The sequence below is a fragment of the Gavia stellata genome, unplaced genomic scaffold (genome assembly GCF_030936135.1).
Source record: "Gavia stellata isolate bGavSte3 unplaced genomic scaffold, bGavSte3.hap2 HAP2_SCAFFOLD_98, whole genome shotgun sequence".
Lineage (NCBI taxonomy): Eukaryota > Metazoa > Chordata > Aves > Gaviiformes > Gaviidae > Gavia > Gavia stellata.
Window position 1 is genome coordinate 146,215 of NW_026777157.1, and position 24,658 is coordinate 170,872.

Below are 24,658 nucleotides of genomic sequence, written 5' to 3' on the forward strand. Positions count from 1 at the left end.
CATGGTGAAGCGCTCCCAAAAAGCCCCCGACAGAAAGCTCCAAAAGCGCCACACAGTGCAGGACTGCGAGAAAAGCCCCACGGTGCAGTAAAGCACTCCTCCAGAGCCATATGCTGATGTGCTCCTCACATGCTTCAAAACTAGCGTGGGCAATCCTAGATTGGGGGCAATCCTAGAAAACAGCAGTGGAATAGGTATTTTTATTCCCTTTCGGAAATTCCCAGCCAACAACTCTACAATGCTCCTGCCAATCTCCTAAAGACAGTCATTCCTAGCAAGTCCTGTCAAAGTCCTTGAATGCATCCCAATTCTTCATCTCCTAGGGGTTCCTGGGAAATTCCTCATTTCTCCCTCGTTTTGCTGTGCCAGAGAGCCACGCTACACATTTCCACAACGGAAAGGCTGCCTGCGCAGAGCCAGACTGCACCTGAGGGGGACACAAATGCCACACCTCTTCCCAGACCCCTGCTATTTATTGCACAGGGATTAGTCCATTCTGTGGCCAACTGCTCTTCATGCTTCCTAGAGAGCTTTCACCCTTCACAGGTGGCACCTCCACAGGGGCACAACCCACTTCTCTGCCTTTGAGGAAACCCGCAACCCACAGGCGGCCCTTTCTCGCTGAGATACAAGGTGGCCCCCAAAACATTCCCCTCAGCCCCTTCAAATGACCACCTGCAGAGCTCCCAGTTCACCTGGGAGCCACCTCTCTGCTCCTCTGGTCACTCTCACCTCGCCCTCGCTGTTCACCTGCTACCCAAGCAGCACAAAGTCCATGTCCGTGGCAATGCAGAAGGCTCAGCCGAGCTCCCCAGGCTGAAGCTAGAAGACATGCAGACAGCAGAGCCTCGGCGGATGGACAAAAGCGTTTGGACTATGTCCCTGCTTGCCATCTATAGCTTGACTAGAACTTGACAGTATGTTACCTGCCTACACTCAGAAGAGTCTGGCTGAGGGGTTTGCATCTGTGAATGGGGCATAAACAAGACAGTATGTATTTTACACGGAAACAAAAGAGCCTCACCTTGCTTAGCTGAAGCTTGCTTCATTTCCTTTACATTGTCTGTACATTGCATATATTCTACATACGGAACAAGTCCTGCATTGCCCAAGCGAGGCAACTTCTGCCTGCATGTAAAATACACACAGCTAGGACACCATCTAGGTACCTTCATACGCATAGAATATACACAGAAAACATGCAGCAAGTATAAACAGAATATAGACGGAGAGACACAGAGAGATGCATCCAAATACATGTCTTTCGTCAACATAGAGAAACACCCCCACCCCCCCCGCACAGTCTATACAGAACATCCACAGACATGATACACTATCTGCAGGAAGAGAAGCCTCAGCTGACCTCATCTCACTGAGGCTTTTTTCCTCTCTCTATTCAGAAGACAGAGTATCTACACATAAAAATAGTATACAGACACAGGAAGCACAACCATGTAGATGCACTCTCTGCACAGAACACACACATAGAACGTGCAGAATAGACGTACAGTGTGTCAGCTGCATACGGACTGCACAAAGCAGACAGACAGGTGAGGGGAAGTTACGCTTTATGTCCAGCATGAATGTTGATGTCTTTCTGTGGAGTCAATACTGTCTCTACATGGAACGCAGCCATTTTCAAGGCCAACGGAGGAAGGGCATTTCTCTCTGTGTGTGGAGCGTATGCTGTCCTGACTTGGAACACATGCACATGGATACACATACTTTACGCATACACGGAATATACGCACACAAGGTGATGAGAGGCTTTTCTGTCTGCACAGAGACTATATGGGCTAAATGTAATACACGTACATAGAAAAGCAGTGCCTCGCCTACCTTGACATCGAATACCAACCATCTGCGTACACGCAACATACCTGCAACAAGGGGAAGCTTTTCTGTTGCTATACAGACTACATACTGTCTTCCTCACCACTGCGCATGGACAGGCAAAGCCAGGCTTGCTTTCTCAGCATGTATCAGGCTATACTCTGCCTATCAGAAAAGAGACAGGGAGGCTTTTCTCTCCAGATACAGACTGTATTTTGTCTGTAGATAGACTGTATGCAGGCAAAGCATGTCTAGTCATAGACTAGATACTGCCAAGGCAGGGCTTTTTGGTCTGCTTATACAGTGTACGCCGGCCGTATAGAGGACAGAAACCAACAGAAGGGTGAGGTGGGGCGATAGCTTTCTCTCACCGTACAGACTGTAAAAATGGCTGTACGGAGAATACACATGGAGAGCACCGCACTCCACTGCCCTGTCAGGACACAGACCGTATGCCGGTTACGGAGCAGAGACGGGCCAGGTGAGGCAGGGCTTGCCCACCCACCCGCACATGAAATCTGGGGAGGCTGGGGGTGGAGGGGGAGCGTCTCTGTACATCAGGCACGCTCTGCCTACAGAAGCACACAAACAGGGGAGGTGAGGCTTTTCTCTTTGCAGAGCAAACACTCGGTGCACACCGGTAGTAAGTACGGGGCTCTCTGCCTGTATGGGGAATAGAGGCTGTTTATGGAGTAGAGACGCCTCTGTACTTAGAACATGCACTGCTCATCTGCACAACAGACCCAGAGAGGCAGGGGAAGGTGGGGGGCTCCTGCCCCTACACAGGTGATGCCCTCTTTGTAGAGCACAGGCAGAAGGGTGAGGCAAGGCAAGGCTGCAAGAGGGCTGTCAGTTATCAGAGCCCTCCTCTTGCAGCTACGGAGAGGCATCCTTCTGCCAACCTGACCTGAAGTCTCAAGTGGCTGCAGCTCACTGGGTGCTCAGGGCCATGCTGCTCCAGGGAGGCTGATGAAGCTCATCAGGCCCTCATCCCCACAACATCCAGGGGGAAGAGCCCCTCACCCTGGCAGGGCTGTCCTCAGGAAGGCTCAAGTAGGAGCAAACACATCCTGCTGCTTAGCACCATCGGGCTGGTGGCACAGTCAGGACTTCGGCTCCTATGACCACAGGACCCTTCTTTGAGGAGCACAAGGAATAAGGACTGCTGGCCCAGGGACAGGGCTTCCTTGACTGAGCAGGCAAGAGAGTCTCTGCTAGCATATGCTTTGCCCAGCAATACCTCAGCGCAAAAGGCAGAGCTGACAGCCTTGACGAAGGCGTTAGAACTGAGCGAAGGAAAGAGAGTAAACATTTGGACTGACTCAAAGGATGCTTTTGGTGTAGTACGTGTCCATGGGATATTATGGAAAGAAAGAGGACTATTATCCTCTCAAAGGGGCAAACATCAAATACAAAGAGGAAATACTGGAATTGTTCCAAGCAGTCCAGAGACCGATCAAAGCGGCAATCGTGCACTGTAAAGCACATCAAACAGGAAACAGGAAAGAAGCTATAGGGAACAATTAGCTGATAGAACAGCTAAAGGAATAGCACAAAGGAATGCCTTACAAATGGCATTAATTCCTACAAAGAACATTACATTACCAAAAGAGAAACCTCAATATTCGGAGGAAGATGAGAAACTAGGGAAGTTATTAGACGCAAAAAGGAATTTAGCAGGATGGTGGGTCACAGTTCAGGGACAGGTAGTAATTCCCCCACTTCCGATGAGAGAAATATTACAAACAAAACATAAAGAGTGCCATTGGGGTCCAGAAGCATTAGTCACCTTCTTAAAGAGATATGTGGTGTCTCTAAGAATGTTAGAAGTGGCTCAAATGATTTCTGCCGAGTGTGAGATTTGTTTGCGAAACAATCCGGTGGTAAAGAGAAGACTTCCAATGGGAACCTTGAAATCGGGAGTACAACCTGGAGATTATTGGCAAATTGATTTTTCAAAATTACCCAGACAAAAAGGGTATCGATACATTCTGGTGGGGGTTGATACTTTTACAGAATGGCCTCAAGCTTTTCCTTGTCAGACCAATCAAGCAAAGAAAATCATTAAATGGTTGTTACAAAAAATAATTCCAAGATTTGGAGCACCTATTGGAATATCTTCTGATAGAGGCCCACATTTTGTTGCAGATGTAGTACAAAATCTTAGCAAAGTTCTGGGAATTACCTGAAATTTACGTACCCCCTGGAGGCCTCAATCGAGTGGAAAAGCAGAAAGAATGAATCAGACATTAAAAAGGCAAATTAGCAAAATACATCGGGAGACAAATTGGCTACTACAACTAGTGAACTGGCTAAATTGCAACAGCCTTTGCAATCTTCCCTATTGGCTTTAGAAACTAATCAGTGGCTGTTGTCAAACATAGTACCAAAATGGGAAAAGGTGAATGGAGACGACCAGGAAATGATTGTAGATGGACTCGGTGTGGTCCAAGATAACCTATCTTTGGCTCCCAGTTGTATCCAGGCTCAACTGTGGGCGCAATCAGTAGCTGCTTCAATCATAAGAGAGGGTGAAGAAGGCACTCTCCCCACCAAGATTCGAAAAATAATCTGCGAGAGTGCCACTAATTTAGAGAAAAAACTCCAGTCCTGGTGGAATTTGGTAAACTTTACCTACGATCCCGTCACAAGTACAGCCACAACTTTTGTATGAACTATGCACAATGCTTCAATATATTCGACTTACCCTGTTATTGCATTAGGATTGAATCACAATGGAACCATACTCTATCCATTTGAGCACAGAATATGAGCCCAAAAAGTGGGACAGAAATGACAAACTCTAGATTTTGAACAACAAGGGTTGTTGTACGAGAACAACAAGGGTTCATCTGTGAAGGTAATGCAATCACAGGTCGGGATATCTGTTTAGATACTGAACAAAATGTTTGCCATTTTGAGACTCGCCCTGACGAAAACCCTGAAACACTGCTTATATACATATATTGGTAAGGGCTGTGTATGTTTGAGAACAGCTTGTGATTTTATATCCGTAGATGATGTAGTTATAGATACTAGGAATCACTCAGATTTTTGCGTTTGTAATTTCACTGAAATCATGGGACGTGATTTTTTTTTCTTATTTGACTCCAGTCACACCTCACCAGCTCTTGCAATCTAATTATACATCAATTCAGGAACTGTTGCCTACACCCATTGGATTGAATCTCACTTTAGTGAAACAATTGCTACAACACCAGGATTTAATCAAAATTTTGAAAAAGGTCAAGGAAAATGGACAAAGAACTTTAACAACTCTTCATCACAGTGTAGAAGAAATACACCGTGTTTTAGGGAGGGTGGAAAAGGATGCGGAACATAAATGGCAGGACACTCTTTTCGGGTGGTCACCTACTGCTACAGGCATCCTAAATAAGTTATGCCACCCTATCGTTGTTCTCCTGATATTGATTTTTAATCAGTCTTGTTTTATCAAGAATATATTATAAACTGGAGGATGATGAATCGATTAACTCGTTTGGCATCTATACTTGATGCACATAATCTACTTAACTGATTAAAATCAAAGTATTGAAATCATTTTCAAAACTTTCAAAGGGGGGAATTGTTGTAAATACTCTGATTTTTAAAAAAATAATCACAATATGATCATGTAGAAAGTTTAAATTTGATTAATAAATAAAATAAAATAATAAAATACAAATGCGTAAGTTAGGATTCTTAAGTTAGAAACAATAACCATAGGAACCTCACCAGGGAGTCGCTGTTCTGTACTAAGGAACCAACAGTGACGAGATGGAACGATGAAGAATCGAATAGAAAAGTCTTGTTTGAGTCCTGTGACAATGTGACCTGATATGCACCAGTGATGCGGCTTGGAAAATTCCCTACCTTTCCCATCTTGATTCAAATATCAAGAATGCCAATCAATAAATATTAATAGAAATAACCATTGATTAATTTAAGTACGGATAGTGATAGAATAGTATAATCCAGAGAGCGATTACTAAAAAATTAATTTATATATTCTGTATGAAGGTAACTAGGTACGATTTAGCTGTGATTTGATCATAAACTAACCGTTGAACAATGTAGCATTGCGAATAGGTAGAATTGGCTTGTCAAGAGAATGATAAGCTGTAGGCCTGGTCAGTAAACCAAGGAAAACTTAAGAAGATTCCAAGAATGGGATTTAGCATGCGCAAAGATGGGGTTCAACTAGAGGACACCATGAGGAAGACTATGGACGACCACCAGAGGACCTTAGACGACCACCTGCGTACCTGGAGGCGCATGCGTCACGAGCATTTACATAGACTAACGAGTTCTCGGAAACTCTATGAATATGTTAACTGTTTCTTGGAAATATGATGAATATGTATCCTTTGATTGTCTATAACTTTTGTAGCAGAGAAACTAAACACGCACGCTAGGTGGAGTGATCCCCTGTGCGTCCAGCGCTGCACTAAAGAAGTGCCTGCTCACCTACATACATTGTGTAGATGAGTTTTTATATTACAGATTTGTAACAGGCTGGCTAACCCAGGGAGGAACTGCAACCACATACACCAGCATAGGCTTCTCAGACTCTGCAGGCAGGGTGCCGGGGGCAGTGAGGAGGTGTCCAGGGGACAGCAGCATGGAGCAACATCATCTCACACCCCGTGTGTGAAAGCAGAATGACGGGGCACCCGTCTCCACCCTCCGCTGGACTCCTTGCCCACAGACATGGAAAAAACTGATCGAGGACGCAAAGTTCAAGGGCACGCTGGGCTGCAGCCACCATTCGGTTGTAGAATTTAAAAACCAGAGAGAAGCGAGCAAACCAGCAGAATCACAATGCTGGACTTCAGCAGAGCAGACTGCTGCTTCCTGAAGAGCTTCTAGGCAGGAGCCAACAGGAGACTGGCCTGGAGGGCAAAGGGGAGCAGGGCAACGGGTTGAACTTCAAGGACAACAGCCCCCACCTCCCCAGACACCAGAAGGGTCCATGCCAAGACACAGAGTTGGTCACAAGTAGCAGAAGGCCAGCACTGACAGACAGGAAACTCCTGACCCAGCTCAAACACCAAAAAGGAAGAACACCCAAGGCGCAGGCAGAGATGGGACACCCAGGACGAACAGAGAGACACTGCGCAAGCATGCAGGGATGGACTGTGGAAAGCCACAGCTTAGCTGGAGACAAACCAGGAAGAGAGGAAGGACAACAGGAAGGGCTTCTGGAAGCAGAAGGAAGCCTAAGGGAAACACAAGCCACTGCTCAACAGGAAGGGAACTTACTGGCAAAGGACAGGGGAAAAGCTAGAAAAGATGCTACCCGGGGCAGGGATGTGTGGGCAGGGGGGGTGTGGGGGTGTTTCTGGGTGGGATTCTGACTCAAGACAAGGAAAGGTGCTCACCACGAGGGTGCCCAAGCACTGGAACAAGTTGCCAGAGACGATGCTGAATCTGCCTCCTTGGAGATACCCCAAACAGGACTGCACGCAGCACGGAGCAATATGATCTGACTGGACCTGCTCTGAGCAGGAAATCAGACCAGATGGCAGCGGGAGGACCCCCCCGGCCTACCCCAGTCTACGAATCCCCAGTGATTTCTCATGTCACTCCAGTATTCCCCAAATTCATCACCAGCAACTGCTCATGTTAAGAGCTCTACAAAAGCGTTTGCAGAGCACTATACTTGCTCCTAGGACACCCGGGGACTTGCTGAAGACAGCAACCCTTGCCTTCCATCGCTTCTAGAGAACCAAAGCACAGCAAGCCTAGGGCACACTAAAGCCATTGCAGACAGGCAACAGAAACGAAGGCAGAGTTTAAAGGCTAGGTCTTCCCATCTGAAGCCATCTGAGGCCACACGGGGGCAAGTAAAACAGTTCTAGAAAGCACAGGGCTGGCAGGCACATGAGAAGACACAGGAGAGTTCCTCCTGGGGAAAGCTGGCCATGTTCAGCTCAAGTTCCTCCCCCCACCTTTCTCTCCCTGGGGAGGAAGAAGAAACCACATTCAGCTAACCTTGCTTTCACCCTGTTGTGGAGGGCACCCAGTAACTCAATGAACTGGTCAGACTCTTGGGCGGTATCTGATACAGAGACATCCCCCTTCGGGCTCAATAGAAAAGTCTTTATAGCTAGACAATAGAAATCTACATACAGGTATCAGTATTTACAGACTTCTAAACTATCAGTACTTTTACAGAAATAGCATCCATAAAAACATTCCCATTTAAGTATAACTGCGGGCAGGACTACGCTTCAAGCACAGAGAACCACACAGAGCAAAGGGAAAGCACGTTGACCCACGACAGCTATCTCAGGATGGCTCAGGAGCGATATTACTCTGCAAGGGTCCACAACAACTAGAAACCTTGCTACTGGCCTCCCCACAGGGAACAAGTGTTCCTCGCTTGCTTTTCCCAAATGCAAGATGCTACCACAAGTGCCAGCCATGACGCCGTCTTTACCAAGCAGAAAGGGGAATCCCTCCACCCTACTAAGTGAATTCCCCTTGGGAAGGCAGAGAGGAAGGAACCAAGGAGATTGCCCTTCAGGAATGCAATAAGCCTTGGACAGAACAGGCTGATCTAAGAACAGACAGGAATTTTTATGAAATACGTCAAGTGGAAGGTGGTTTGGCCTTGGCCTTTTCCCACTTGCTAGCAAGAAGTAATGCATTTCAAAGCAAAGGCTATTCTAGAATAATCTGAGGTGCTGCTGCTAAACGTCCCCATTTCGCGTGGCTGGGTGCAAGCGGACCTGTCAGACAGACAGACAAGAGCTGTCAGGTACCGGTACTTGGAGGATACGCATATAGGAAAAGCTAGGAGAAGGCAGAACAGGCTACACGTGGCTTTCAGTCGGGTCAAAGCATTCCGCACCATCACTAAGCACGAGTGGGAACACGAGCTACCACTACACTAGCTTGTGAAATCTGGACTAGGTGTCAGCTAAACAAGGCATTCCTTTCTACCAGGTTTTGCTTCCATTCAACTTCTCACCTCCAGAATACTCTTTCTTTGCAACTCGTGTTTCTTACCATCAAGCTTGAAAGACATCTAAGAGCGGATCCCTGCCCTGTATCGCAGAGAAGCCGACTTGGTGACCAGTCTGCTCTAGTCTCCTCACCTTAGTTTCAAGCTTGTCAGAAGATCCTGCAAGAGACGAGCGGCATTACTACACTGTGATACAGAAGAACAATAACACAGAGCGACTCACTTCTGGGTTGCCAAACGTAACGGTTCTTTGAATTAGAGGTGGATTTTTCTTTTTTAAAAGTACAGATACTCCTGCGACAGCTCTTTAGAATACAATACATCATCAACTAGCTGTCCCTACCTGTATTTCCTTGTTGTTAGTTTAGACAAGATCTTTCAAAACTCAGAGAAAAAAAGGAAGATGAAAAAAACCAAACCCCAAACCCTAAAAAACTCTCAAAATCCCAAACTACAAGCCCAAAGAATCTGTTTCTTCAAGTCATAATAAAGTATTGAAACAAAATGTTATCTTACCTTCCAAAGTCCTACTACGAGTCCTGGATTCAGACTGAAGAGCTGGACAAGCTCATCAGCACCAACGGCTACACTACTTTCAGTCAGGTTAGCAAGATGGTATTCAGCAATTAAGGAACGTCGACGAGGTCTTTGAAAAGAAGAGACAGAATGTAGCAACAAGACTATGTCTCCTTATTTATGTAAAAGTTCAGCCCAATTTCATTTTTCACTCTGAAGTCTGACCAACAGCACATGATGGAAACAGTTTGGAAAGCATTCAGCATGCACAGCCATAAAATCACTTTTAAACAACTACAGCATACGAGCAGGATCTCAACACCTAACAACTGAAATGCACAAAGGTGAACAACATTTCACAAAGGTGAACAATTCTCTCTTTTCAGAGCTCTACTGCTAGGGGGTTTGTGTAAGCAGCATGTAGCCGATACTGTATGTATTAAAATGACACGTAAGACAGAGACATGTGGAAAACTCCTTGACAGCAACCTGTGGAGGAATGGCTTAGTAACAAGGGACACGATCTGGTTCCCATGAGCAACTCAGTCTCTGATGAGAGGAAAGGCTCAGAGGGAACCGCTAACTGTCCTTGAAAGCCTGATGTGATAAGAGACAGTGGAATGGTAAACAAGAAGAAGGAGCTACATCCATGAAGAGGAGAAGTGCTCCTGTGCGTGCACAAGAGCACTGTACCAATCACACTCGCCACCCTGGCGCGTGAACAGAGGCTGTAAGCCAATTATACAACTGTTGCGGACGCGTGTTCTTGGCATCTGTCTATATATACTCTGTAAACTTGAATAAAGGGGAGAACGACTATACTCATATTGAGATTTCATCGTTACTCCGGGTGGTTCTCCCTCTCCAACATCTGGTAGCAGAGGATGGTTCAGTTCGACTGAGGTCTCCGTGACTGCGGTAAGCAGCTAGAGGAGGGGAGTGGGAAACCACGGCTGAGGGAGGTGCTGCTCGGGCACAAGAAGTGCGGCAGACACCGGTGTGTGAGGTCGCTCCTCATCCCTCAGGCGCAGCTATGGAAATAGAAGCTGCGGCCACCTTGCTTGCAGGAATCCTCTCCAAGAGAGGGATTGAAGCACCTGTAAAGCGGCTGGTTAAGTTAATTAGATTGGGACAGCGATGGGGTCATTTTTCTGACACGCATGTGCTGTTTTCTGTCTCGGAATGGCGGGACTTTGGAGGGACAATGTGGCAAAAAACGATTGAGGGGAATGAAAAAGATGAATAAGAAATAAAGATTGTCCGTGGACTGTGGAATGACGTGTTAGCAACATTGAAAGCGATGAAAGCAGAGCGGGAAATAGCCTGTGCCGCCGCTCAAATGCTAGGCTCAGGAACGGCTGCTCTGAAACCGCAAAGTAAGCCGGGACCTATTGCGCGGTTCTTTGGTATGCCTGTGGTGAAGGGCATGTCCGGGACTGTTTGCAAAACTGTTGCTGATATTCAAACTTATGAGACCCCTGACCCTCCTGAGGAAAGAAAAAGCCTGCCGCGGAGCCCCGTGCAAGACGCGGGAAAAGCGGAAGTGAGCGGTTCTAAGCCAAAACGGAGAAATAATACGCATGCGGAAGTGCCTCCTCAGAAAACTCTGACGGAGGAGGGACCTGGGCCACCTACTGAGCTCATCGATTTGGGACATTAGGCATTCGGGAAGAAAAAATCCGCGCCAGCACGTGGCGCGAAGTGGGGAGCGGGGAGGGGGTGAACAACTGTCTGCCGCAGCCCGGGCCCGGTTGTGCCGCCGCCGCGCGTGCGCCCGTCCTGCCCTGCGTGCGCCCGGCGCCCCCCGCCTCCCCGCCCTCCCTCCCTGCCTCCGGCCCCCGCCCTCCCTCCCCCGAAAAAAACCCCTCAATTCAGAAGTTGCAGCATTCTCAACCCCCCCAGTCTCTTCCGCACTCAAGGAAAGCATCACCTTCGTGCTTCTGAACACAAACAGGCAGAAGCAATAGATAAAGTTAGTTATAAAGGGTTACTGCTCAAAATTTTATTTGACAAAATAGACTTATAGAAAGCAATTTGTATTAAGAGGTTTGAAAAGTAACTGAAGTGTTTTCTCCAGGAGAAATCACGAACAACTCCATCAGGAGCTTATGTGAAACAAAGAATGAACCAGTCTGTCAAGTATTTATCCCAAACTTCAAGTTCTCCCACATACTTCAGACATCACAAATCTTGGTTTCTTCCAGCAACAGGTACGAAGGACAGGCTTGGCCTGGTTCAAGGATCCACACATCCTCTAAGCTTAAGTTTAGACAGTTCCTGCTCGTGTATCATTACATGGATGATGTTTTGGTTGCGGGGAAAGATTTAGATGTTGGAAAAACATTGCAAGATTTGACAGTTACGGTAGAGAGAAAAGGTTTAAAAATTGCACCTGAAAAGGTTTAAAAGGGTCCTCCATGGCATTATTTGGGTTGGATCATCACACAAAGTACTGTGAGGCCACAGAAAATACAGCTGACCACGCAGATAACAACATTAACAGATGTGCAGAAATTATTGGGGGACATTCGGAGGAATGGCTTTTGTCTTCCCAAGTAACCGTTACGCGTGATGGAGCCCTGCTTTCCTGGAGATGGCTGAACACCTGCCTGCCGACGGGAAGTGGTGAATGAATTCCTTCTTTTGCTTTGCTTGCCTGCGCGGCTTTTGCTTTAATGCCTCTGTTAGGGACTTCTGCATCTGCTGATGCATCGAGAACTTTGTCGATGCAGCAACAGCAAGCTTTGCAAAAGATAACCGAGAAATTAGTCGACAGGGTGTCACAACGATTCATTACAGACCTACCTATACACTTATTTATTGTTAATTCCAGTAAAAGTAGGAACCATGTTTTAGGTCTCCTAATCCAGCAATCACCAAAAAGTGTCATACCATTAGAATGGCTTTTCTTGTCGTATCAGCCTAAGACAACAGTGTGTATTAGAATAGAACTGCTTGCAAATATCATCATAAAGGGAAGGCGTCGCAGTATTGATTTAAGAGGGCAGGATCCAGAACGAATTTGTATTCTTATTAAGCAATCCTATTTAGATTGGCTTTTGTCCTCTTCTGATATTTTACAACACGCTTTTGCGGAATATACTGGTCAGATTACTAATGCTTACCCACCTACAAGACTTTTACCGTTGTTACAGGACCAAGCGTTTGAAGAATCTCTGCAATTATCAGAAACGCCTGTCCCAGGGCTTACTGTTTTTACCGATGCAGGAAAAAAGTCAAAACGAGCCACTATTACTTGGTGTGTTCAGGGACAATGGCATTCCCAATTGCTTACAGGTTATCCGCAAGATTCATTGCAAATGTTGGAGCTGAAGGCCGAGGTTTGGGCTTTTCAGAATTGGACAACTCAACCTGTTAACATTGTCTCTGATTCCTTGTACGTAGTGGGTACTGTTAAACGGATTGAGCGATCTATGGTACGTGAGGTGAAAAACCCAGTATTATACCAGTTGTTGTTACAGATGTTGCATTTGTTAAATCAGCAAGCCAATCCTTATTTTATTACACATATTCGCAGCCATCAGTTTGACTCTGGTCTGGCCATTGGCAATAACAGAGCAGATGACTTAGTTGCTGCCACTTCGGAAATCGCCAAACTAACCTGTTTGAGCAAGCCCGGAGTTCCCATGAATTTTTTCACCAATCGGCTAAAGTTTTAGCGAGACAATTTATTCTTTCTATTTCTGATGCCCTTGGCATTGTACAATCATGTCCGGACTGCCAAATTACAGGTCTGGGATTGGGTTTAGGAGTCAATCCTCGTGGATTGCATGCTTTACAATTGTGGCAGATGGACGTCACTCATATTCCTGAATTTGGGCGTCAAATCTATGTTCATGTAAGCATTGACACATATTCTCTGGCTATGTGGGCAACGGCTCACACAGGTGAAATGGCAAGACATGTGATTAGACAGATGTGCGCATCCGTCGCTGTGTTAGGTGTACCTAATGAAATTAAAACCGATAACGGTCCTGCTTATGTTTCGCAACGCTTCGCACATGTTTGTATCCAGTGGGATATCCGTAGGTCTACGGGTATTCCACATTCCCTGACGGAACAGACCATAGTAGAACGTGCTCATGCTACGCTGAAATCGCTTTTGCAAAAACAAAAAGGGGGAGACTCATCCCTGTGTCCAGCTGAACGGCTTGCAAAAGCGCTGTATGTGTTAAATTTTTTACACTTAACGGGCGACCGCGAGTCCCCCCCAATAGTGATACATCATTTATGGCTGAAATCTGGCCTGCAGCCCTCGACACCTGTGTGGGTACAGTTCAAGGACCCAATATCCGGGGAATGGAAAGGTCCTGATGAAGTTAAAATGACTCGGAGAGGTTATGCTTGTATCTTAACAGATCAGGGTCCACAGTGGGTCCCAGCGCAGTGGATTAGACCATGGAAAGAACCTCCTCCTTCGATTGACCCCGTCCAGTTGAATGACAACTGAATACGTGCACTGTGCCACCTGCGGACAACAAGAATTTCGTTGTCGAGGATTAGCGGGACATTGGTGTCATGACTGTTTAGAAGGACAATACCAAATCGGTTCGCAATGCTTCTCGCATCGTGGTAGCAACAGGTCACGAGCCTGAGGCCAACTCTGACAGACTGCTCCAGCAGTCTTGGTTATGGTATACGTGGATCTGGTAGTAAAAGAGTTCCGGGAACTCATCCACATAAGACTGCCCTTTTGAGAATCCTGATGAATATGTATGATTTGTTTCTGTATATGAACTGAGGTGTTTTGCTAACCCGTTGGAGCACTCATGGTGGACAAATCCCCAGTGCTGCCCAGCGCTGTATTAAAGAATGCCTGCTTAATAACAAACTAGTTGTTATTAGGTTATTAATCTCGGAAAACCGTCCTGATCGCAGGCTCGGTACCGACTTTGTTGTTTCAGTTTTAGATGGGACAATCTCTGTCTGGCTGCAGGAACCTCTGAATCGGCGACTCTCTAGGCCGGCCCCGGAGATTTCTCTGGAGGGACTCACCGATTCAGCGGATCCTCGCGGGGACAGACAAGGACCTCTGGTAAGAATAAGGCATTCATTTTTGTTAGGGACCGGTTATTTGAAGCTGCTCATAACTTGTGGTTTGTGAGAACCCCGCCTGGTGACATACAATTGCATGTATGATTTGTATTAATCACTTGGTTACTACGTTGCATGATTTGTATTGATCATTTGGTTAGTATGGTCATTTGGTTGTGCATGAATGGGAACAAACTAAATCAAAGTGTGCTGATTTGTTTAAATATAATCTCTTAATTATAATAGTTATAATTACTGTTTTAGTATGCTTAAGCTGTGCTATATCTTGTATAAAAAGGTTAATTTTGCAGCTCGCTCACCAAGCCTGAATTGCTCAAAAACAAGAAGGGGGAATTGTGGAGGAATGGCTTAGTAACAAGGGACACGATCTGGTTCCCATGAGCAACTCAGTCTCTGATGAGAGGAAAGGCTCAGAGGGAACCGCTAACTGTCCTTGAAAGCCTGATGTGATAAGAGACAGTGGAATGGTAAACAAGAAGAAGGAGCTACATCCACGAAGAGGAGAAGTGCTCCTATGCGTGCACAAGAGCACTGTACCAATCACACTCGCCACCCTGGCGCGTGAACAGAGGCTGTAAGCCAATTATACAACTGTTGCGGACGCGTGTTCTTGGCATCTGTCTATATATACTCTGTAAACTTGAATAAAGGGGAGAACGACTATACTCATATTGAGATTTCATCGTTACTCCGGGTGGTTCTCCCTCTCCAACAGCAACCTAATACGTACATACCTCAAATACACACTTTTAATTTAAACATCTTTGCTCAGAATATAATGCCAGAAGAATACAGTACACACTTAAGTTACAAAACAACAGCTATCCCACATTGTGCTGTGGGCTATTTTTTTTATATGCATATACTTATATTGTACACGCAGCCAAACACCAAGTTCCCTACATTCACATACACACCTCTCCAACAGAAAAAAATAAACCTTAGTAACAGAGATCACCCCATTGTAGCCATCAACAGTTCCACTCTCAATGTCTCACATTAAATTCTCCTAGATTTACATGTTTGTTTCATGCTCATTTCGAGCTATGCCTTAGATTCAGCTTGCCAAGGCAGGACCTATCAGTCTGTATCTTGCATGCCAGTAGCTACATTAACCTATGAATTCATGTCAGAGCTTGCTGCATTATACCTATCTCTTGCTAAAAAGCCCTACCAATGAAGAGAAGGACACAGGCTTTGGAAGAAATATTACAGAGAAGCTTTCTAAGAAACAGTTAACTTGTTAAGTCAAACCAAGGCCAGATAGCTCCTACAGACACATTATCAACCAGTTACACCAAAACCCCCTCAAAAATCCTCTATTAACACTCGCCCATTCTTGCTGGGAGCTCTGCTTTGGTCCTGAGAACCCTCCTCTCTGACCAGGCACGGTTTCAGCCCTTTTGAGTGGCTCTTTCCCTTTGTGCCCTACTTGACTGCCTGCAGCCTCGTTTTGCAGGCGCCGGGCGTGGAAGTCCTTGCCTTGCCCGGGAGACTGAATCGGACTGAAGCATGGTTAGCTGTGAAAATTGGCAAGTTTATTGGAAGAACTGAGTCAGCTTCAGCCCTTCAGCACTGCCAAGGAAATGGCGGTGGTACGCTGCCGGCTGCACTGGATCCTCTCCATCCTGCTGCTCAGGCCTTTGTCCCCCTTAGGAACTGCAGGAGCTCCTGCAGCAGTTTAAAGAATTGCACCAGCCTCTGGAGTGGAAATGGGCAGGGTGTAAATGTGCCCGATTGAGTTGGTATCGGTCTTGGCCTCTGAAAGGGGCTTGAGGTGAAGCCTGGCTGTGGCGTTGGAGTAGCCGTTACTGCTGGGCGCAGTCCCATCTGTGCCATGATCCAGTCGTAAAAGTGCTGCGTGGAGGTGTAGACTCCGGGCCGTCTTGCTCTCGGCACAGCCTTTCCCCCAGCTGGTGACTCCAACGAGACAGAAGTAGTCTGCATCGTTATCTTTGCAGACGAGAGGACCACCGCTGTCACCCTGCAGCGGAGGAGAGAGGACAAAGGCGGTGTTGGGTGGCCTCTGTCAGCACTACGGCTGGCTCCTTCTCTCTCACAGCACCGGCCAGAGCTGTGCTCTGCGGCACAGAAAGGCCCCGCTCGGGTGCCGGGGCCTACAGGAGCTTGTGGGAGGGGGTCGTGGGCCTGTAAGGTAGGGCTCTGTGGAGGAATGGCTTAGTAACAAGGGACACGATCTGATTCCCATGAGCAACCCAGTCTCTGATGAGGGGAAAGGCTCAGAGGAAACCGTTAACTGTCCTTGAAAGCCTGTTGTGATAAGAGACAGTGGAATGGTAAACAAGAAGAAGGAGCTACATTCGCGAAGAGGAGAGGTGCTCTTGTGCGCGCACAAGAGCACTGTACCAATCTCACTCGCCGCCTTGGCGCGTGAACAGAGGCTGTAAGCCAATCAGACAACTGTTGCGGACGCGTGTTCTTGGCATCTGTCTATATATACTCTGTAAGCTTGAATAAAGGGGAGAACGACTATACTCATATTGAGATTCCATCGTTACTCCGGGTCCGTCTCCCACTCCAACAGGGCTCTCTCTCATCTCTGCACAGCGATCCTTCATGTGTGGAACGCACATGCTCCAGGCTTGGGATGTGGAGCTGCGTGCTGCCAAGAGCACTGGATGGGCTTTGTGGGCAGAGTCGCAGGCCTCTGGGGCAAGGGGGGCACTGGGCAAGGAGCTGCAGGTGGGGAAGGGGAGGTCAGCCCCAGCAGCGGTGGGGACCCAGCGGTGGGAGGGTGACTTGCCAGGCAAAGCACGCACTGGGGTCTGCGTGGGACAGTTGTGAGAGGGCTGCCCGTGCTGCTGGGGCTTGACTCGTAGCACGCTCCTACCTGGCAGGTGTCGATGCCACCCTGCGCATAGCCAGCACGCAGGTTGTGGGTGTGGATGGCCCCTCTGTACCACCCGCTGCTGTTACAGAGGTTGACATCAATGAGGCGGACCTTGGCCTCCTGCAGGACATCAGTTGATCCTCCAGCTGCGAGCACAGAAAGGAATTAACACCAGGCAGCTCGTTGCCATTTCTCCTCCCCTGTCTGGGTGAAGCCCTTCCCTAGGGCTTGGCTTTGCACCTTGAAGGCACTGTACCGGTGGTCCCCTTGTGCCTCCCTTTGGGGAATGGGTCAGGCCCATCTCTCTAGAGGCATGCGTCCCCGCAGCCTGACTCTGGCTTTCGCCTCTGCTCTCAGGAAGGCCAACCCGTCTCCCCTGCGTGCCAAGCTTGCGCTCAGGACACGAGTACTTTTTGGGAACTCGCATCTTGCAGTCGTGGAACCCCAGCCGCTGGCGTAGCAGGTTGTCAGCTCCGACACTCTCAGCGAGGCGTCGGGCACACAGGCAAGCTGGATGGAGTAGCTGCACTGCACAGGCTGGTCCAGTTCCAGCAGGGCGATGTCGTTCCTCTGCGTGATGTTACTGTAGTGCTCGTGAACCAGTAGCCGCTTGATATTGCGCACTTGGGCCTCAGGGCCCAGCTGAGGCAACCGGGTGGCCCCGATCACCACGCGCCACATGGTGATGTGCCTGGAAGGCAGAGGGAGAGAGGGGTCAGAGGGAGCGGAGCCATGTGCTGCAGCAGCCCTGCAGTTGCCTGTCTTCTGCTTCATAATGGAAAGGGGAAAGCAGCGCTACGGAGGGCGTGACTGCCATAAAGGGCTCCTATAAAAAAAATGGTGAACCACTGCAAACAAGCCCAAGGGTGAAGCGCTCCGAAAGCCCCCCAGCGTGGAGCGCTCCCAAAATAATACCAAACACTGCAGGCATCCCACACACACAAAAAAAAGAATGGTACAGGATTCCCCCAAAAAGGTAATGGTGACAAGCTCCCAAAAGCCACAATGGTGAGGCACTCCTGCGGGGCTGCACTCCAGAAATCCTAGGTATTGTAATGTTCCAAAAAACAGCAAAACCATAAAGAGCTCCCAAAAAGCAAGATCGTGAAGCCCTCCAGCAAGCCCCAGGGTGCTAAGTTCCAAAAAAGTACCAGGCTGCAGAGCTCCAAACAAGGCCCAGGATGCCCGACTCCCGAAAATACCAAACGCACACTGCAGAATCTCCCCCCAGAAAAACCCCAAATGGTGCAGGGATGCCTTCCAAAACACCACCAAACGGTGCAGGACTCCCCCCAAAAAACACCCAACAGTGAAGGACTCCCGCAAAAAACACACCCAAAGGTGCAGGACTCCCCCCCAAAAATTAACGGTGAACGGCTCCCAAAAATCCAAATGGTGCTGCACTCCCCCGGAGCAGTGACATGAAGGCCTCAAAAAATCCCGCGTTTTGTAATATTCCAAAACATAGCAAAACCATGAAGGCCTCCAAAACACACAATGGTGAAGCCCTCCAAAGAAGCCCCAGGGTGCAGAGCTCAAAAAAAGTGCCGGGTTGGAGACTCCCAAACACCCCAAATGATGCAGGACTCCCTGAAAAACATGCAAATGGTGCAGGAGTCCCCCCCAAAAAAACCCTACATGGTGCAAGACTTACCAGGAAAACAAAAAAGAAACGGTTTGCCCTCCTCTGGGGTGGAACAGTGAAGCACTCCAAGAATTCCCCGTTTTGTAATATTCCCCAAAATAGCAAAGCCATAAAGGGCTCCAAAAAACAAAATGGTGAACCACTGAAAACATGCCTGTCACGTTACAAGGACTGAGCAATTTGGCAGAAAATAAACCCCCGTGCGTTCCAGCTTGTCCTCAGATATCAGAGGGGCTGGGGGCGGCTAGGCTTAGATTCTGGGTGGTGCCCATTTCCTGTATTACAAGTCCGATCGTGTTCTATATAAACATATACACACACACACACAGTCATGTATAGATAGATAGATATAATCTTAACGATTACGGATGCACTTGTAACTCCATACACTTTCAGTCTAGCCACGCTGCATGAACTAGCACGGCCACCCTTAAGGAATTTAACTGTGTTCAATGAGAACTCTTACTGCCCACAAAGGTGGTACAAATAGTTTGAATATGAGTAATACAGCCTGGCTACAAGCGCGCTAGATCACAAAACACGTGGTATAGCCAAGTGTTAGTATGCGAAAGATAGCCACCTACAAGCGCATTAAATCACAAAACAACTCTACAGAGGTTGCCAAATCTCCCGGGGGGGGACACACTTGGTATAGCCAAGTGTCCAAATCTTACTCAGAGGCATCCCTCTGGGGGGGAAGAGAGGTTCAGCCCGTCGACTGATCCCAGATGTCAGAGCAGGTCTGCGATGGTATCTTCCCTAACATCCCTCCTCTCTTAAGCTTAAGCACCAGGGTGGAGTGCTCCCAAAACAATACCAAACACTGCAGGAGTCCCACCAAAAAAAAGATGCAGGAATCCCCCAAAAAGGTAACGGTGACCAGCTCCCAAAACCCAAAATGGTGAGGCACTCCTGCGGGGCAGCAGGCTGAGGCACTCCAGAAACCCCGGCTTTTGTAATGTTCCAAAAACCAGCAAAGCCCTAAAGGGCTCCAGAAAACAAAACAGTGAACCCTTCAAACAAGCCCCATGGTGCAGAGTCCCAAAAAAGTACCGGGCTGGAGAGCTTCAAAACAGACCCAGGGTGCAGGACTCCACAAAATACACCAAACAGTTCAGAAACTGCCCCCAAAGGGTGCAGGAGTCCCCCAGAAAAACACCAAACGGTGCAGGACTCCCCCAGAAAGATAAGTGAATGATTCCCAAAAAACAAATCGTCAGGCACTCCTGCCGGGTGGCGCGGTGAGGCACTCCAAACATCCCGGGTTTTGTAATATTCCAAAACGTAGCAAAACCATAGAAGGCTCCAAAACCCAAAATGGTAAAGTCCTCCAAACAAGCCTCAGGGGGCAGAGCTCCAAAAAGGACCGGCTTGGAGAGCTCCAAAAAAGCCCCAGGTTGCAGGACTCCCAAAAAACCCACCAAACTGTGCAGAATTTCCCCCAAAATAACCTTAAAATGGTACAGTACTCCCTCCAAAAAAACACCAAACGCTGCAAGACTCCTCCAGAAAATACTAACTGGGAATGGCTCTGAAAAACCAAATGGTGAGGCACTCCTCCAGGGCGGCGTTGTGAAGGCCTTCAGAAATCTTGGGTCCTGCAATATTCCAAAAAATAACAAAACCGCAAAAGGCCGCCGAAAAACAAAACTGTGAAGCACTCCAAACAAGCCCCAGGGTGCAGAGCCCCCAGACACACAGAGGGTGCAGGACTCCCCAAAAGAATACCAAATGGTGAACAGCTCCCAAAACACCAAATGGGGATGCACTCCTCCGGGGCAGCGCAGGGAGGTGAAGCACTCCAAAAAATCCCGGGTTTGGTAAAATTTCAAAAAATAGCAAAACTGTGAAGGGCTCCCTCCCAAAACAAATAAAATGGTGAAGCCCTTGAAAAAAGCCCCAGTGTGCAGGGCTCCCCCCTAAAAAAAACCCAAATTGTGAAGGACTCCCAAAAGCCCCAAACTGTGAAGGACGCCCAAAAAAACAAATGGTGATGCAGTCCTCCAGGACGGCGCGGTGAAGCACTCCAAAAAATGCCAGGTCTCCTACTATTCCATAGAATAGCAAAACTGTAAAGGGTTCCCAAAATACAAAATGGTGAAGCCCTCCAAACAAGCCACAGGGTGCAGAGCTCCAAAAAAACACCGGGTTGGACTGCTCCCAAAAAGCCCCAGGGTGGAGAGCTCCAAACACCACTACGAGGGAGGACTCTGAAAAAGCCCGGGATGGAGCACTCTTAAAAAGCACCGGGGTTAAGCGCTCCAAAATATCCAACTGGTGAAGCAAACCAAAAAAGCCCCGCAAAGAGGGCTCCCAAAAAGCCAAACAGTGACAGACTCCCAGAAAAAACAAATGGTGAAGCACTCCTCTGGGGTGGCGCAGTGATGCGCTCCAGAAATGCCGGGTCCTGTACCATTCCAGAAAATAGTGAAACCATGAAGGGCTTCCAAAAAAACGAAATGGTGAAGCATTCCAAAAAAGCCCCGGGGTGCAGAGCTCCAAAACACCCAAGTGATGGAGCGCTCCCAAAAAGCCCCATAGTGAAGCGCTCCCAAAAAGCCCGCGACAGAAAGCTCCAAAAGCGGCACACAGTGCAGGACTGCGAGAAAAGCCCCACGGTGCAGTAAAGCACTCCTCCAGAGCCATATGCTGATGTGCTCCTCACATGCTTCAAAACTAGCGTGGGCAATCCTAGATTGGGGGCAATCCTAGAAAACAGCAGTGGAATAGGTATTTTTATTCCCTTTCGGAAATTCCCAGCCAACAACTCTACAATGCTCCTGCCAATCTCCTAAAGACAGTCATTCCTAGCAAGTCCTCTCAAAGTCCTTGAATGCATCCCAATTCTTCATCTCCTAGGGGTTCCTGGGAAATTCCTCATTTCTCCCTCGTTTTGCTGTGCCAGAGAGCCACACTACACATTTCCACAACGGAAAGGCTGCCTGCGCAGAGCCAGACTGCACCTGAGGGGGACACAAATGCCACACCTCTTCCCAGACCCCTGCTATTTACTGCACAGGGATTAGTCCATTCTGTGGCCAACTGCTCTTCATGCTTCCTAGAGAGCTTTCACCCTTCACAGGTGGCACCTCCACAGGGGCACAACCCACTTCTCTGCCTTTGAGGAAACCCGCAACCCACAGGCGGCCCTTTCTCGCTGAGATACAAGGTGGCCCCCAAAACATTCCCCTCAGCCCCTTCAAATGACCACCTGCAGAGCTCCCAGTTCACCCGGGAGCCACCTCTCTGCTCCTCTGGTCACTCTCACCTCGCCCTCGCTGTTCACCTGCTACCCAAGCAGCACAAAGTCCACGTCCGTGGCAATGCAGAAGGCTCAGCCGAGCTCCCCAGGCTGAAGCTAGAAGACATTCAGACAGCAGAGCCTCGGCGGATGGACAAAAGGGTTTCGACTATGTCCCTGCTTGCCATCTATAGCTTGACTAGAACTTGACAGTATGTTACCTGCCTACACTCAGAAGAGTCTGGCTGAGGGGTTTGCATCTGTGAACGGGGCATAAACAAGACAGTATGTATTTTACAGGGAAACAAAAGAGCCTCACCTTGCTTAGCTGAAGCTTGCTTCATTTCCTTTACATTGTCTGTACATTGCATATATTCTACATACGGAACAAGTCCTGCATTGCCCAAGCGAGGCAACTTCTGCCTGCATGTAAAATACACACAGCTAGGACACCATCTAGGTACCTTCATACGCATAGAATATACACAGAAAACATGCAGCAAGTATAAACAGAATATAGACGGAGAGACACAGAGAGATGCATCCAAATACATGTCTTTCGTCAACATAGAGAAACACCCCCACCCCGAACCCCACCCCGCACGGTCTATACAGAACATCCACAGACATGATACACTATCTGCAGGAGGAGAAGCCTCAGCTGACCTCATCTCACTGAGGCTTTTTTCCTCTCTCTATTCAGAAGACAGAGTATCTACACATAAAAATAGTATACAGACACAGGAAGCACAACCATGTAGATGCACTCTCTGCACAGAACACACACATAGAACGTGCAGAATAGACGTACAGTGTGTCAGCTGCATACGGACTGCACAAAGCAGACAGACAGGTGAGGGGAAGTTACGCTTTATGTCCAGCATGAATGTTGATGTCTTTATGTGGAGTCAATACTGTCTCTACATGGAACGCAGCCATTTTCAAGGCCAACGGAGGAAGGGCATTTCTCTCTGTGTGTGGAGCGTATGCTGTCCTGACTTGGAACACATGCACATGGATACACATACTTTACGCATACATGGAATATACGCACACAAGGTGATGAGAGGCTTTTCTGTCTGCACAGAGACTATATGGGCTAAATGTAATACACGTACATAGAAAAGCAGTGCCTCGCCTACCTCGACATCGAACACCAACCATCTGCGTACACGCAACATACCTGCAACAAGGGGAAGCTTTTCTGTTGCTATACAGACTACATACTGTCTTCCTCACCACTGCGCATGGACAGGCAAAGCCAGGCTTGCTTTCTCAGCATGTATCAGGCTATACTCTGCCTATCAGAAAAGAGACAGGGAGGCTTTTCTCTCCAGATACAGACTGTATTTTGTCTGTAGATAGACTGTATGCAGGCAAAGCATGTCTAGTCATAGACTAGATACTGCCAAGGCAGGGCTTTTTGGTCTGCTTATACAGTGTACGCCGGCCGTATAGAGGACAGAAACCAACAGAAGGGTGAGGTGGGGCGATAGCTTTCTCTCACCGTACAGACTGTAAAAATGGCTGTACGGAGAATACACATGGAGAGCACCGCACTCCACTGCCCTGTCAGGACACAGACCGTATGCCGGTTACGGAGCAGAGACGGGCCAGGTGAGGCAGGGCTTGCCCACCCACCCGCACATGAAATCTGGGGAGGCTGGGGGTGGAGGGGGAGCGTCTCTGTACATCAGGCACGCTCTGCCTACAGAAGCACACAAACAGGGGAGGTGAGGCTTTTCTCTTTGCAGAGCAAACACTCGGTGCACACCGGTAGTAAGTACGGGTGCTCAGGGCCATGCTGCTCCAGGGAGGCTGATGAAGCTCATCAGGCCCTCATCCCCACAACATCCAGGGGGAAGAGCCCCTCACCCTGGCAGGGCTGTCCTCAGGAAGGCTCAAGTAGGAGCAAACACATCCTGCTGCTTAGCACCATCGGGCTGGTGGCACAGTCAGGACTTCGCCTCCTATGACCACAGGACCCTTCTTTGAGGAGCACAAGGAATAAGGACTGCTGGCCCAGGGACAGGGCTTCCTTGACTGAGCAGGCAAGAGAGTCTCTGCTAGCATATGCTTTGCCCAGCAATACCTCAGCGCAAAAGGCAGAGCTGACAGCCTTGACGAAGGCGTTAGAACTGAGCGAAGGAAAGAGAGTAAACATTTGGACTGACTCAAAGGATGCTTTTGGTGTAGTACGTGTCCATGGGATATTATGGAAAGAAAGAGGACTATTATCCTCTCAAAGGGGCAAACATCAAATACAAAGAGGAAATACTGGAATTGTTCCAAGCAGTCCAGAGACCGATCAAAGCGGCAATCGTGCGCTGTAAAGCACATCAATCAGGAAACAGGAAAGAAGCTATAGGGAACAATTAGCTGATAGAACAGCTAAAGGAATAGCACAAAGGAATGCCTTACAAATGGCATTAATTCCTACAAAGAACATTACATTACCAAAAGAGAAACCTCAATATTCGGAGGAAGATGAGAAACTAGGGAAGTTATTAGACGCAAAAAGGAATT